Below are 15,912 nucleotides of genomic sequence, written 5' to 3' on the forward strand. Positions count from 1 at the left end.
TACTTTTATTTCCTTGCCCTATAGGATTTATCAGTGAAAATACTGCTGTGTGGGGTATTTGAAATTTTACGCCTGTTTTGCCTGACTTTTATGGTGTCATGTATTATTTTTAAGTCTTTTATCCGTTTTGAATTTATTCTGGTGCAAGGTATAAGTTGGTAGTCTAGGTTCATTTTTTTGCATGTGCCATTTGAGATCTCCCATCACCATTTGTTGAAGAGGCTATTTTTACTTCTTTTTATGCTTCTGCCCCCTTTGTCAAATATTAATTGACCATAGAGACATAGGTTTATTTCTGGGCTGTCTATTCTGTTTCATTGATCTATGTGTCTGTTCTTATGCCAGTACCAGACTGTTTTGAATATAGTGATCTTGTAGTATAGTTTGATATCAGATAAGTTTGATATCAGATATTGTGATCCCTTCTTTCCTATCAGAAAGAAGATCAAAGATCCCTTTGTTCTTCTTTCTCAAAATTGCTGTGGTTATTTGGGGTTGTTTATGGTTCCATATAAATTTTTGAAATGTTTGTTCTATGTCTGTGAAATATGCCTTTGTCATTGGTATTTTAATAAGATTTGCACTGGATCTATAAATTGCTTTGGGTAGTATGGACATTTTAATGATATTAATTCTTCTAGTCCATGAACATAGTATATGCTTCCATTTGTTTGTATCTTCCTTAATTTATTTCTTCAGTGCTCTGTTGAAGACAAAATAGCTTTTAAGTCTAAAACTGTTATAAAAACAAAGAAAAGCATTATATAAGCCTATCCAGAAAGTATCCAGCCATGTATTATGAAAAATAGAGACATTTATTAAAGAAGATACAAGATATAAGAAACATTGTAGGTAAGACAATGATGCCTTAGTTCCCTTCAAAGTAGGCACCTTGGGACCTCATATAGTTGTCCCAGTCACCATTAGCTGCCTTGTCATATTTTTCTGAATCTCATCGACAGTCTGAAATCTCTTCCATTTCTAAGGTAATTTTAGTTTTGGGAGAAGCCACAAGTTGTAGGGCACCAAATCTGGGCTATAGGGGGCAGAGTCACTTGGGTAATTTGATGTTTCACCAAAACCTCTGTACAAGATGTGATGCATTAGTGGGCACATTGTCATGATGAAGCTGCCAATTACCAGTTGCCCACAGCTGTGGCCTTCTGAATCATCTGAATAGTTTCCGTGGAAGAACATTCTAACTTAATGCAAAATTTGATACAGATTTGTTGCTCTACTTGCTCAGTCATTTTGAATGTGACAGCCACTCAGTACATATGCTGACTCAGCTGTGTCTACTTCCTCCACTGCTTGTGCAGTGAAGTCCTCATTGTTCACGCGTGCACATTCCACTCCACTCTCCTTGGCTGTTAGGTTACATCAATATCACACAAACTATTCTCATTATATTAACAATGGTTGAACTTTTTCTGGACAGACCTTGTATAGTGACAGGAGACATTTATCACAAAGATATAACAATAATACACATATACACATCAAACAAAAATTTGCAAAGTGCATGAAGAAAATACTGATAGAATGGAAGAGAGAAGTAGGCAGTGCTACAGTAACAGTTGGAGATGTTACTACACCACTTTTAATAATAAAAAAATAGAAGATCAAAAGGAAATAGAGGACTTGAAGAATACTATAAACACCTAGATTTCACAGATACAAGGGGAGGGGCCAAAAAAACCCCAGGAATTATCTTCTGGAGGGTAGTTCCTTTATAGTACAGGCTTCTCCCTTTGGGTTTTAGGAACCCATCTGTATCACTGTACTAGCTGGCATTGTTGTGAGAGGCTGTGTTGGGCTTCAGTGAATTCTTTTGGAAGACTCAATGCATTTGCTCATTGCATGATGGATGATTTACAAGTGCCCTGCCCACACTATGCTGAGTGTTCAGCAGTTTTTGATAAAAAAAAGTCATGAACTCTGTGCCTCACCCTCACTTCTCTCCCAATCTTGCCCCAAGCAACTTTTTTAAAATTTCCCTGGATAAAAATAGTCCTCAAAGGGAAACATATCAATGGAAAAGGTGAAATAAAAAAATAGCAGAAGCACTGAAAAGCATCAAAACTAACGAGTTCAAAAACTGTTCTGAGCAGTGGAAAAAACGTTTTGATAAGTGTATTGTGTCAAATGGAGAGTACTTTGAAAGTGGCTGAAATTGAAATATGTAAGAATAAATACACAATTTTTTACACATAAATTCTGTTATTTGGGGTTCCCTCTTTGTATATATAGAACATGTTACTCAATAACAGTAGAATACACATTCTTCTTAAGTGTATATAAAAAATTCTCCAGGATACATTAAATATTAGGCCACAAAAAGTCTCAATATATTATTATTTAAAAATATTGACATCATACAAAGTATCTTCTCCAACCAAAATGAAATGAAGTTAGAAATCAATAAAAGAAGGAAACTAGAAAATTCCCAAATATGTGCAAATTAAGCAATACATTTTTGAACAATTAATAGGTCAAAAGGAAATCACAAGGGAAATTAGATTTACTTAGAGATAAATCACGCCATATCAGAACTTATGGGATGCAATGAAAACAATGCTCAATGGGAAATTATTAGCAGCAAACATCAACATTAAAAAAAAATTTGAAATCAATAACCTAACTTGACATATCAAGGAACTAGAAAAGGAACAAACTAAACACACAAGTCTAGCAGAAGAAAGGAAATAATAAGATTAAAGCAGAGATAAATGAAATAAGGAATGGAAAAACAATAGAATCAATGAAGTAAAAACCAGTTTTTGAAAAGACTGACAAAACTGACACATCTTTAGCTAGACTTATAAGAAAATGTGAGAGAACAACAAATAACTAAAATCAGTGATGAAAGTGTGAACATTACCACCAACCAAACAGAAATAACAAAGATTATAACAGTATACATGAATAACTACATGCCTACAGATTACACTCGATTTTAGACAAAAGGTGGAGAAACGACTACCAACAAACTAGATAACCTAAATGTAATGTACAAATTCATAGAAACACACACATTACCCAAATTGAATCTAGAAGAAATAAAAGATATGAACAGATCGATGGCAGACAAAGAGATTGAATTAGTAATCAAAAACCTCCCAACAAAGAGAAGTCCCAGATCAGTTGGCTTCATTATGTGAACTCCTTCTTAACTAATTCTGTGAATCCAGGATTATTGCGATACTAAGACCAGAGAAGACACCGCAAGTAAAGAAAACTGAAAACCGGTATTCCTCTTCTTCCACACTTCCTCGGGCTTTGCGGCTGTAAGGCTTAAGGGGCCTCAGCCAAGAGCTGGCTGGTAGGTCCTAGCTGCTGCTGTGAGGCTAAAGCCAGAGTGGACTATTCTTTTGAAGCTGCTTGTCTGTCACCTCTCATGTATTACTGAGAGCTCATCAAGGCTAAACTGTTAATAATGGAAGTTAATGTATCTGTTGACATGTTTTCAAAAGTCCTAGAGAATCAGTTGCTTCAGACTGATTTAGACTAAACTAGCGGAAGAACATTTGGATACTGAAATTCAGAAATGGGATCAGATGGACCAGAAAGAATTGGAACACCTGGAAGAAAAGAGGCCTGAGGCACAAAGGACAGCTCAATAGCAGAAACAAGAATGACTTTCAAAACGACATGGAGAATACAGAGAAATCTCTAGCAAGACTTTCTCAAGAAGTCAAAGAGAGTAAAAAAGTGGTCTGCTCTTTCTACAGACTCCACATTCAGGTGTAAAATACCAGACAGACATTTGGTGATATTATCCAAGAAATGTCTGGAGATCAAATTTTTGTGGGTGAATGTGGAAAAAAACACTTTTTCTTTTTGAGAGACTGAGAATTAAAGTCATTCCTTTACTAACACTGGTAAAAGATGGAAAAACCAAAGATTACATCATTGGATTTATTGACCTAGGAAATACAGATGACTTCACCACAGAAACTTTAGAAAAGAGGCTTGGTTTTTCTGATATTCTTAATTACAGTGAAAATTTAATGGAGCCACCATTTCAGAGCCAAAAGAAATTTGAAACAAACTTCACATAGCTGGAAAAGAAAATTACCTGGGGAAAGAAATATCATTTGAACTCTGATAATGTTTAGGGAGCAGTTTATAATTCTTTGTAAATTGTCTTTTTGTTTCTGCTTATTTTATAATTAGATATGTTTTCTAAATTCTGTTTATTTTGATATATTGGTCATCTAATAAGCATACTCTAGTTTATTCAGTTGTATCACATTGAAAGACATCTTTAATGTTTTCTGTGTGGAACTCATGTAATTTGAGAAAAACTGCTGAGTTCTTAAATTAATTGGGTAAGATCTAAATTCTCTATTTTTGTGACTGATTTTATCATAATAAAATTTTTACATCTTTATATCATTCATAGTTGTATTTTTAATCCACTAGATTGGAAATAGAAATTCAGCGCACTATTTCAGGACTAATTCTCACACATTATTTACTTTATACAGCAGGTCAAGTCACATTTACTGGTATAACAGACTGTACTTGTAAGTGAATTATAGATACTCTTCACTTCTGTAATATAGTTACATAACTATTTAAGAACTGCTGAACACAATATTCTTTATGGCTAAAGAAGCAAAAATTCTCTACAAAATACTAGTAAACTAAATTCAACAGCATATTAAGTGGATTTTACTTCATAATAAAGTATGATTTATTACTGGAATGCAAGGGTGGTTAAACATAAGAAAATCATCCAGTGCAATACACTACATTACAGATTAAAGAAAAAAAAACTATCTGATCATCTTCATTGATGCAGAAAAGACATTTGGCAAAATCCAACAGCATTTAGTGATTAAAAAAAGATAACAGACAACTAGAAATAAAAAGGAACTGCCTTATATGATAAAGACAATTTATGGTAAATTCACAGTTAATATCTTACATAATGGCAAAAGACTGAAAGGTTTCCCCGGAAGACCAAGAACAAGACAAGGACAATTCTTTCAGCACTGCAGTTCAACATTGTCCTGAAGTTCTAGTCAGAGCAATTAAACTAGAACTATTATAAAAGGCTTCCAAATTAGAAAGGAAGAAGTGAAAATATCTCTGTTTACAGACATTATCTTGTATATAGAAAATCCCAAAGAATACACAAGAATGCTACTAGAGCTAAAAAATGAATTTACCAAAGTTGCAGGATACAGGATCGACATTCAAAGGCTAGCTGCATTTCTATGCATCATCAATGAACATTCCAAAAATGAAATTAAGGAAACAATTCAATTTACAATAGCATTCAAAAGAATTTTATGTTAAGTGAATTTTACCTCAAAATTTTAAAAAGGAAAAAAATAAGGAAGTCTGAATAAACTATGGGCTGAATTAATAAAACAAGTTGTTAATAGTAGGGGAAACTGTATGTGGTCAGGTGTATGGGAACTCTGCAATGTTTGCTCAGTATTTCTCTAAATCTAAAACTATTCTTAAAAAGTAGTCTATTAACTAAAAATCCTTTAGTCTCTTAAATAACTATTGGATCAAAGAGGAAATAAATCTGTAATAAAAAACCATAAAATAGTGACCACATGGAAGTGACATATCAAAGTTGTGAGATGTAGTTAAAATGGCACTCAGAGACACTCCTAGCCTTAAATACTTTCATTACAAAACAAGAAAGAATAAAAATAAATGAACTAATCATTCAACTCAAAAACAAAAAGGGAAAAATAAAATATCCTAAAATAAGCCATTAAGAAAATATTCATTAAAAGCAAAAACTATTTGGAAGAGAGCTAACCATCTAACCATTAAAGTGATACATCCAAGAGATGAACTCTTTGACATATCCAACCAGGAAAAAGAGAGAGAGAAAGAAAACATAAATGGATAAAATAAGAAATGAAAAAGAGTTATCCATGTATTATAGAGATGATTTAAAAAGTACAAGAGAATATCATATATGGTTATACATTTAAAATATTTGATAAAAAGGATCATTTATGAACAAAACAACCGAAAGCAGGTGCCAAGGACAAACAGTGTTAAGGTTTGCTTGTTAAACATCTCAAGGAGCAAAAAGTGCCCATTAAATGTTTTTAGAACATGGAAAATTTTGGTATTTTTATCAGAAAATAAAAATACAGATTAATTTCACTTACGAATATGAATGCAAAAATTCTCAGTAAATTACAGACATTTCTTTTTCAGCATACATTTTCTTAATATAAACTGGTGTAAAATTATTCAATTGGGTCATCCATTTTGTATACCACTGTAAGTTGTAACTGAATTGTGGTCTGCAACCAGCACTGTCATAACAGGGAGAAAGATTTTGCACAAAGCATAGGAAGAGCTGCTTTGTTTGAGTATTTGGTTGCTCTGCCTGGATAGAGCTCCTTGACTATGTCATATTGTTTTCATTCCTTTCTGTTAATTTGAGTTTTGAGCTAAATTGTCAAGACAAAATAATAGAGGAGAGGTGTCCAAACATATGGATTGAAGAGAAAATTAGGAAATGTGTAGGTTTGGCTTGGTTGGTTTTGATCAACCAATTCATTACTTTAATCAGAGGAAAAACAAAATATACTTTATAACTATAAACCTATCATTATTACTGGGGCATGATCTTTGATAATGTGGAATTAAAAAAATGAAATTACTATGTTGTGTAACAGCAAAATGCTATATAAAGTGGAAAAACTATACAGTTTTCTCTATTGATACCAAAAAATTTGAATATAGTTTTATATGAAATCTTGATATACCTTTAGTAAACTAGAGTTAGAAGTATATTTGGTAGTTACTTGGTTTTTATAATAAGTCTATTTACCTCAAACCAACAGCCAACATCATTCTTAATGTTAACCACTAGGGAAATTCCCACTGAGATCAGAATAAGACAAGGTCGGCTGCTATCTCCTCTGTTTTAAACTCTGTTCTAGAAGTTCTGGACAATGTGGTGAGAGGAAAAAAAAAGAGGATATAAAATTATATTTTTCCTACCTAGGCATCACATGTAAATTACCTAAAATAATTCAGAATAAATAAAAAAATCAATACATGGCTGGATGCTAGATAAAATTATGGAATCAAGAACTTTCTTAAATCCCTACCCCACAGAAATGTAATAAAACAAAATTTATTGGAATACATTTTACAACAAACAAAAACCTATATATTTCCTGAGTCCTTTGGTATATGGAAAGAAAGAATATTTGCATGCAGGAAGGTTCACCTACTGTAAAGATGATCATTTTCCTCAAATTAGTGCATAGTTTTATGAAATCCAACCAGAACTTTTTTAGAGGAATTTAACAGATCTGTCTTAAATCTTTCAGTTGGCCATCTCTTGGTTATCATAAGTGTTTAAAAGAAATAATTAACTTGAACAATGATTAAAATAAAACTTAAAAAAATAAATAATTGGGCATTCCTTTAGGGCCCTAGTCAGTTGCTAGCAGGAACCTCATACACAGCCCATAGCCCCTTTGCATGGAGGCAGACTCTGGTGTGCACCTCTGCACAGGTACAAGTGCACCCTGGGGATAGCGAGGGGATGGTGTGGGTGAGTGAGGAGAAGGGAGAACTAGAAATGACTTCTAAGTTTTTATGACTAACTTGGCTGCTCTTTGACCTTCGCCAAGTCATTTTCCGTCCCCTTTCCCATCATTTTGCAGTTTGGATAAAACATCCCAAAATTCTGTTTCAGTGTTGTAAGAAAGCAGGGCAGTGGTAACAGAGAGCCATGGAAAAAGAAGTGATACAAATTCATGTTTAAGCATGGGCCCTGTCTTGAACTGGAAGATCTTGTGATTGTTTTTCTCCAGCAGACACTCGATAAATGATAGCTATTAACATAACAATAGTGATGATGATTCCTGGTGTTTAATCACTTCCTAAGATTATTATTAAGAAAATACTATATAGTCTTTAGTATTCACTTTTTATTATGAACATAAAAGTCAACTGGTAATAGAATAAGACAAGATTACTCTAATTATTTAAGTTTAACTATTTCAGGTTAAGAAATGGAAAATTTTCTATGAGGTTGATACTTTACGGTAAAGCTATATTCTTTAACATGTATCTCTTAGAAAATGGAAAAATATAAACGAGTTAATGTTTGAATGAACACACTGGATTATGCTGGAATTGATCTTTAAAATTCAAACCAAAAAGAAGTATGAATATATATAGTATTAGTGTACTTTTCAACCTAGTAAGCTATATATAACTTATGCCAAATACATACATTTTGTCTTACTTTATGTTATAAAAACAACTCATTAGAGAAGACTTATGTTTTAAAGAAATCATTTCCAATAGAGACATATATTCTATTTTAAAAGTTGAGAAGAATGTAACAAAAATCACAGTATTTAAAATTTTTCTTAGCTAGGGACCCCATTTTTAAAGGTCAAATTCCTAACTACAATAATGAATACAATGGCATTATTGAATCATGTCATAAACTACTCACTTAGCAGAAGCAAGAGAAGAACAAATCAGCAACACTTCAGTTTAAGCCATCCAAGCACCTTTCTAGGCTGCGAATTAGTAGGAACCACTCAAGTTTTGGTTACCTCTTCTTTAGGTTACAAGTCTTCTTTCACAGACCACTGCTCTTTAAAGTGTAGGCAGTACAGAGTCTAGAATGCTGACCAAACCTCCCTGAGCTCTCCCTTGCGTTGAACTGGGAACTTCCACTGAGAAATCCCCTGACTTGAAAACTTCCTTATTTGTAACTATTGACAGCCAATCATGGCAACATACTGAACTGAAGCAAAGACTACCAGAAATTGTTCTGTAAACCACCGTGACTACAGTTCTGACTTCCTTTTGAAGCAGACATTTGACTTGAATAGTTACAGCATTTTAACAAAAATCCAGAAATTATAAACACAAAAATATTTTTGGATGAAGCACATTTTCACGTAAAAAATGTAAAAGTAAGTGTATTTGATAAATAGCCTTTTATTCTTTTTAGCATTTAAGAAGTCACCCTTGCCCATAAGTATACATTTATAAAAAGAAGGTAAAGACTAGATTTGGGTATAGTTGTCTTTGCTTCATGGTCTACAGGGGTCACTTGGATGAAGCCTGGTAATAATAATGTTTGTGCTGGATTCCAGAGCCAGACCTCAGGTTCTTAGAAGAGAAGTGTAGCAAAGAGGCGCTTAAGACAGCTTTTCTCCTTGGGAACAAAGGTTTATTGTTCAGGTGGATGAGTGTGTGTTCCATCCAGTATACTGGGGTTGCTTTACAAATGCACGTATTCTTCTCAGGCTGCTTGGAGGAAAACATCAAGTTTTATGTGCAAATGGAAGGTAGCATATGCAGCATAGACATTTTCCTTTGTTATAAAATTTAGAGATGGAAATGTCCTTAGACACCATCTGTTCTATTTCCTTTTTATTCAGATGAGGAAACAGGAGAGAGGGCAAATGCTCAAAGTCACAAAGAAAGTTAGAGGCAAAACTCAGATTAAAATCTGAATCTCTTGAATCTGAATGTATTTCTTTTTTTTACTGTACTATACTCTCAGCATATCAAGTTATTAAACAGGAGAAAGATTGTAACCAAAAAAGATTGACAGTCTCCTGCTTCAATTCCTGTATTTTGCAGATGAGGAGTCTGAGACTTTACCCCAAGTTCCACAATTAGTGAAAGGATTAGAATTTAAAACTTCTGATCCTCAGTCTAGTGTCCTTTCCATTCTAAAACACTGCCCTCTCTTATATGAGATGTTAAATAAGCCTGAGACATTTCTAATCATGATGAAATTATTCTGTACAAAGGAATAATTTTGAAAGTATCTAAAATGATGAATACACTTATGATTCAAAATGTTCCATTTACTCATCTGACATATAATGAAGAATTAATTTTCTTCAGCACCTTGTGTTTTATAACTACCTTACTGATACCAAACACTAAACTTTCTTGTGTGCAATGGAAAAATAAAACCTAAGAACTCTGTAAATGTGAAAAAATTGAGATAACCACTGGTGGAAGGAAAACATGCTTCTCAAGAATTTACATTTTTTAATGAGCAGGGTCTTAAAAACAAATATCTTAAAGAATAACAAAGGAGTGCTGATGTCTTAACTGGGAAATGCCCCTTTGGTCTCTCTGTGCCCCTTTTCTATTTGCTTTGGCACACGAGCTTGGCTGATGCCCAAGATCCAGGGGAAATGGCCAGTCCTGGGTTCTTGGCTTCAACCTGGAGGGGCAATGCTTACAAGAGGGTCCTGAGAAGCCAAGACAAAGAATCTATAGTTAGAGATCTTTTTGAGGAAATTCTGTCTGAGTGAATGGAATTTAAAACCTATGCTACTGAGCAGTTCTGGCTCTTGGCAAAACATGTGAGGCAGATGGAAATTTTTATCTTTGCTGTTTCTAATGGTTCCTTTTCCTATTCCCTCCCCCTCCTTTTTCTCTCTCAGGGTCATAGAAGATGTGATCAGGGCAGATAAATATATAGATTCCTATAAGGAAAACAGGAGCAAACTGGCACTGAGCCAAGATTGGCAAGGGGTAGGGTACCATGACTAGGGTTAGAGAGGCCTTGAGGGAGCTCTGAGCCAAAATTAGAGGATGGAAAGCATAAGTCGGATTTCCATTCAAGCCAAGGTGAATGGCTGAGGGGTTGCCAATCAAAGAATGAAGACCACCACCATAGACAGCAGAGCTCTCAGGGAAGGTCTGGGCAAGAGGTCTCCCTAAGAACTCCTGGAAAGCAGAGTCTTTCCTGGGGACAGTGGAGGGCAAGAAAGCCAGGACTCTTAATTGCTGACTGGGATTCAGGGATGCGCTTTCTCCTTCAGGAGGGAACACAGGTACCTAGAACTTTGGCCAAGAAGCTATTTAGGCATCTGGGTTGTATGAAGTAGGTGTTTGATTGAGAAATAGCTCAGATGATTACATGGGCACCTGCAGAATGAATCCCTGTTCTAGGCATGTTATCTGTGGGAGCAATAGGATTATCTAACCTCTATTTGCTGATGGGCTGATGCTCTAAGATTTTATTGGCCCATGGCCACAATAGGGTTGGGACCTGTGGGGATGATATATAGTATTTTTTAAAAGATTCTATTTATTTATTTTTAGAGAGGGGAAGGGAGGGAGAAAGAGAGAGAGAGAAACATCAATGTGTGGTTGCCTCTCATGTGGCCCTCACTGGGGACCTGGCCCACAGCCCAGGCATGTGCCCTGACTGGGAATTGAACCTGAGATGTTTTGGTTCTCAGCCCATGCTCAATCCACTGAGCTATGCCAGCCAGGGCAATGTATACTGTTTTTCTAATGCCACCCCAATCTCTATAAACTGCACTGGAGGAAGGAGCTGGTGTCACTAATTTGCAATATAACATAAATTTATACCGAAGTATTACTTCTCCATCAGGGATACTTGCATTTTATGTCCTAGAGACTTGTAGAATTATTTAGTGGAACTTCTGGCCACAGGGAGGAGGTAGGGAAAGGGAACTGTCCTTACTTCTGAAAATTCTTCTACTTAAAGTATAACCTAAGTTAATGACTGGCCTCATATCAGTAGGGACATGTGGTTAGAAAGCTTGTTAATTTATTTATTCAACAAACATTTATTATCTATTATGTATTAGGTTCTGTGCTGGGTGAAGGGATTATTAAAATGCTCTTGCTTACCATTGAGGATCTCATGATATTAAGGAAGGAATAGAGAGGCAAATGATACCCTCTTCCGCCCATTGCCACAGATAAGAGCAGAGATGTGTGTAAGGTGCTGTGAGGGGAGAGGGGCAGATCTCAGCTGGAGTGACTCATGAAGAGAAATGCAGACATCTAAATGAACAAGCAAAAATGATCAAGGGTTACACATTTATTTGATACCTTTCCCATGTTCTCAGTACATTCACTTGATTTCCTTTAGGCTAAACTTTGGGCATTTTGCTTGTTTCTGTGACACTGTGAGTAAAATTTTTCTAAAAATCTTAGTTTGCTTTCAACACTGCAGAGGTTTAAACAAATCTGTGAGGCAGGCAGATATCCCGGGCAGTTAAGAAGTACCTTAGGCCTATTATTTTTGAGGCTCAGAATAAAAGTAGGACTCTGGTTTTCTCAATACTCTATAAACGTCATTGTATGAGAGCTACATAATTTTGGCTATCATAGGAAAAAGGCACTTAATGATAATTAATGAAAAGATAGTTAATAGAACTAAAATCCCAACATATCTTGACAAATTCAAGTTATACACTGATGCTAGCATGAAATTTAAAAAGAGTAGTGATAAAGTTGTCTAGCTGCTACTCTCATCCTACATCCTACACCATCCTACAACTTTCCCACAACCATCCACCATCTTATAAACAAGCAAAAAAAAAAAAAACCAGGAAAAAAGTTACATAAATCCAGAGAGGCGATAATGAGATGCAATTTAGTAACAGTCATACAAAAAAGACGTAATTTTAGTTAAGGTAAGGTTACGGGGATGTTAAAAAATTCCAAAATGAATAGGAACTTAGAAGTCTCTCTAGAATGAAGGAAACACTGCTTTCAGATCCTCTTTCTGGGTACCACTCTTTAAGAAGAACATAGACAAGCTAGTTATTAAGTACTCACCTAGACTATATGTGCATTATTATAGGAATATATTAGAAAAATATCAATTCAAATATCAGTTATATTCTTCTATATCACTCCAAGGTGGACCTCAGACCCGTAAGTAAGAACTAAGAGGAAAATAAATTTTGTTTCACTATAGAGAGATCAACATTCCTATAACAAAAATAATAGTAAGTCTCCCTGGGAAATAATGTCTCTGTCCTTAGGGAAAATCAAACATAAGATAAATGGTCACTTCTTGGGAATGTTGAAAGGGTATTAATATCTCACATGAGATAATAATGACTAACATAACATTTACTCTGGTCCTGTAACAATTCTAAGTACTTCACATGTATTTAGTACTTCCTTTAATCCTTAGATGTACCCAGTGAGGAAGGTAGTCTTTTGCTGATACAAAACTGAGGCATAAAAAAGTTAACTAACTTAACCTAGTAAATGCAGTTAGTAAGTAGGAACTCAGGCATCTGGTACTCAACAATTTTACTACAGTACAACTGGGATGTTCATTAGAGTGTGCTTTATTAAATACAGATTCCCTTACTGACAGCATAGAATATTATTTTATTTTACTTTTAAGGTTTTATTTATTTATTTTTAGAAAGAAGAGAAGGAAGGGAGAAAGGGAGAGAAACATCAATCAGTTGCCACCCCTATGCACCCTGACCAGGGACCAAACCTTCAGCCTGGGCATCTGCCCTGACTGGGAATCAAACTGGCAGCACTTTGCTTTGTGGGGTGATGTCCAACCAACTGAGCCACACCGGTTGGGGCTATTTTAATTTTAATTATTTTTTAATCCTCATCTGAGGCTATATTTACTGATTTGAGAGAGAGAGAAAATGTCAACGTGAGAGAGAAACGTGGATCAATTGCCTCCCATACACACCCTGACAAGGAATGGAACTTGCAACCTAGATATGAGCCCTGATCGGGGATTGAACCCAAAACCTTCTGGTGCACAAGATGGTACTCTAACCAGCTGAGTCATCTGGGACCTGGCCAGGGCTAGCATGGAATTTTAGAGGAGGTAAAAAAGAAATTCAGATGTTTACCCTATCACATTTTATTCCTTTTTATGCTCAATTTTGAAAGCATCCAACTTTTGACAAGCAATTAATGAACTGAGAGTATGCCATCTCCAATCCCTGTTCAATAACTACCAGTTTGGTTTTGGGATGGGCATGTAAGAATGATATAACTGGAAACAGCAGGAGGATGGGAAAGCAAAGGAGGATGGTGCAGAAGTGGGCCTTTGTTGAGAAGTGGAGGAGGGAGCTAGACTTGCTGCTATTTCTCAAATGCCAGTTTAGGACAACAAGGCAGCCTTGGAGCAGACTCAATGCCATTAGTTAAGGATGATGACAGTGTACAATTTGCTTCTGCAGATTACTTATCCTTCAATTCTTTCCTTTTACAATCTGTTATGTATAGCTTAGTATGCCTCATAAAAAAAAAGCCATGATGCTTTCTTCAGGGTACAAGGTGAACTATCTAAGCCTCCATAAAAAATTTCTGTAAGATGAAAGAATTTTATCAGGGAATGAAACACCTTACCATAGAAAGGTCTGTTCAGGTATTACACATTCTACTTTCTCTTTTAGTGGCCAAGGTAACAATACATTTAGTTTATTGCCAACTAGACCTTTTATTTTGTTCTATGTACCGAGATTCCTCCTGTTAAGGTTAATGAGAACCATCAACCAAAAGAATGAGGCTTACAGCATTTTCTTTCTAAACTGAGATACCCGGAAAAGTGGTTTGGATATTAGAATACAAAAAATGGAAATTACTTGCCTCCCTCACAGAGGCCCAGAATTTATAAATAGTAGAAAACAAATTTGCATTACCTAAAACATACTTCTTTTGGATTCATAAATTCATGAAATTGCAATTTCAGTGAGATGTTTAAGGTCATAATAATTTTTATGCAAGTACAAACAGTATAGTAGTTTCTAATGTTAATAGGATTAATAGTTCACACCTGTAATTCTCCATAAATGGGGAGATAAAAAACATGCAAGCCCATCCATAGCAGTGACAGCAAGAGAGAAATTGAAGGGGAGAAGGAAAAAGAGGGAGAGACAGGAAGGATAGTCTGTAAACTGAGTTTCTCTGTGACTTTAATAAAATAAAGCAGACTTTCAAAGAGACCTGACCTTTGAAAACTGTTTAGCTTGACTCCAGGGGCAGGTTGGGAGGACTGACCAGCTGAAGCTTGCAGAGAGATTTTAAGATTCTTTCTGTTATTTATTTTTTGGCTTACTAGTTAGGTTTCCTTTTAATATGATCATATCTGGAAGGATGCCAGAGACATGATGAAAGATTCAATAACAAGCCATTGTTTGAGGGAGAAAAATTAAGGTAGTGCTAGAAGTGTAGGAATAATTGTGTGTGTGTGTGTGTGCATGCATGCTACTTTTTAGATAATTTGGTTGAATCCTTTCACTTCAGAGAGGGAGAAACTGATACTCAAAGAAAGGGATTTTCTCAGTATCAAATAGCTGGTAATGGTGTTGACAGATTTCCACTGGCATTTGAGGTCTTGGCTCTAAAATACTTGATCATCTCTGATTATAATTTGAGAATGCTGTTAAAGTGTGGACCAGAGTGGGGTGTGATTGGAGAACTTCCTCTGATTACTCTGTTGGCACATCTCTTTCCTTTTCATTGTGTTTCACATTTTAAAATAATGTTTGAGTAATAAAAAAACCCTTCCAGGAATCTCTTTCTTATGTCATTCATTTATTATCAATTGCTGTATGTTGATCACCTCTGGGGAGAGGCACATAGAATCAACCTCCCTGGCGCTTTTTGTAGCACATCAGAGGAATTAAAAATTACCTCTTTGTTGAGAGGCAGTCTAGCAGAGGGTTAGGCACACAGGTGCTGGAGCCATACTGCTTAGGTTCTGAATACTGACTCCATTCTTTAGTAGCTCCTTGTCTAAATCTTGTGGTAGTTTGAGGATAGAATGAGTTAGTATATGTAAAACATGTATAGCACATGGTGAGGCTATATAAGTTTTAGTTATTATTCTTTATTCCTTGGTAAATTTTTATTCATTGTCTCTGTAAAACCATGATGTGAATAAATACAAGTATTACAGGAAAACTATAGAGAAAAATTAAAGTATTTAAAGCAAGATCTTTTTGTTCATCTGTGCAACATCCGTATTGTCTTTTTGTCTTCCCCCTTATGGAACATGTGCCGTGTGGAAAGCTAACTACACCCCTAATTCATGAGTAAGTTAAGATTGGCTTAAACCAGTCAACGCAATACATTTCCCTGGACTTTGCTGTTGTTTTAGGGGTG

General features: G+C 35.3%; 1 protein-coding gene and 1 pseudogene across 4 annotated transcripts in view; one reads left to right on the forward strand and one right to left on the reverse strand.

The window, feature by feature from the left end:
• TANK (TRAF family member associated NFKB activator) overlaps window positions 1–8,656 on the reverse strand; it is a 90,680-nt gene extending 82,024 nt beyond the window's left edge. For 2 of the 4 annotated variants that reach the window (XM_045830548.1, XM_045830574.1), the window contains exon 1: window positions 8,471–8,656. The gene's annotated coding sequence lies outside the window, so the exon portion shown is untranslated. The remainder of the gene's footprint in view (window positions 1–8,470) is intronic. The other 2 variants (XM_045830588.1, XM_045830529.1) reach the window with 1 other exon arrangement.
• On the forward strand, window positions 3,437–4,118 carry LOC123817066 (annotated as a pseudogene).
• Window positions 8,657–15,912: the final 7,256 nt, after the last annotated feature.

This window comes from Phyllostomus hastatus, unplaced genomic scaffold (genome assembly GCF_019186645.2).
Source record: "Phyllostomus hastatus isolate PE091 unplaced genomic scaffold, TTU_PhHast_1.1 phas_contig_1, whole genome shotgun sequence".
In the NCBI taxonomy this organism is placed as follows: Eukaryota; Metazoa; Chordata; class Mammalia; order Chiroptera; family Phyllostomidae; genus Phyllostomus; species Phyllostomus hastatus.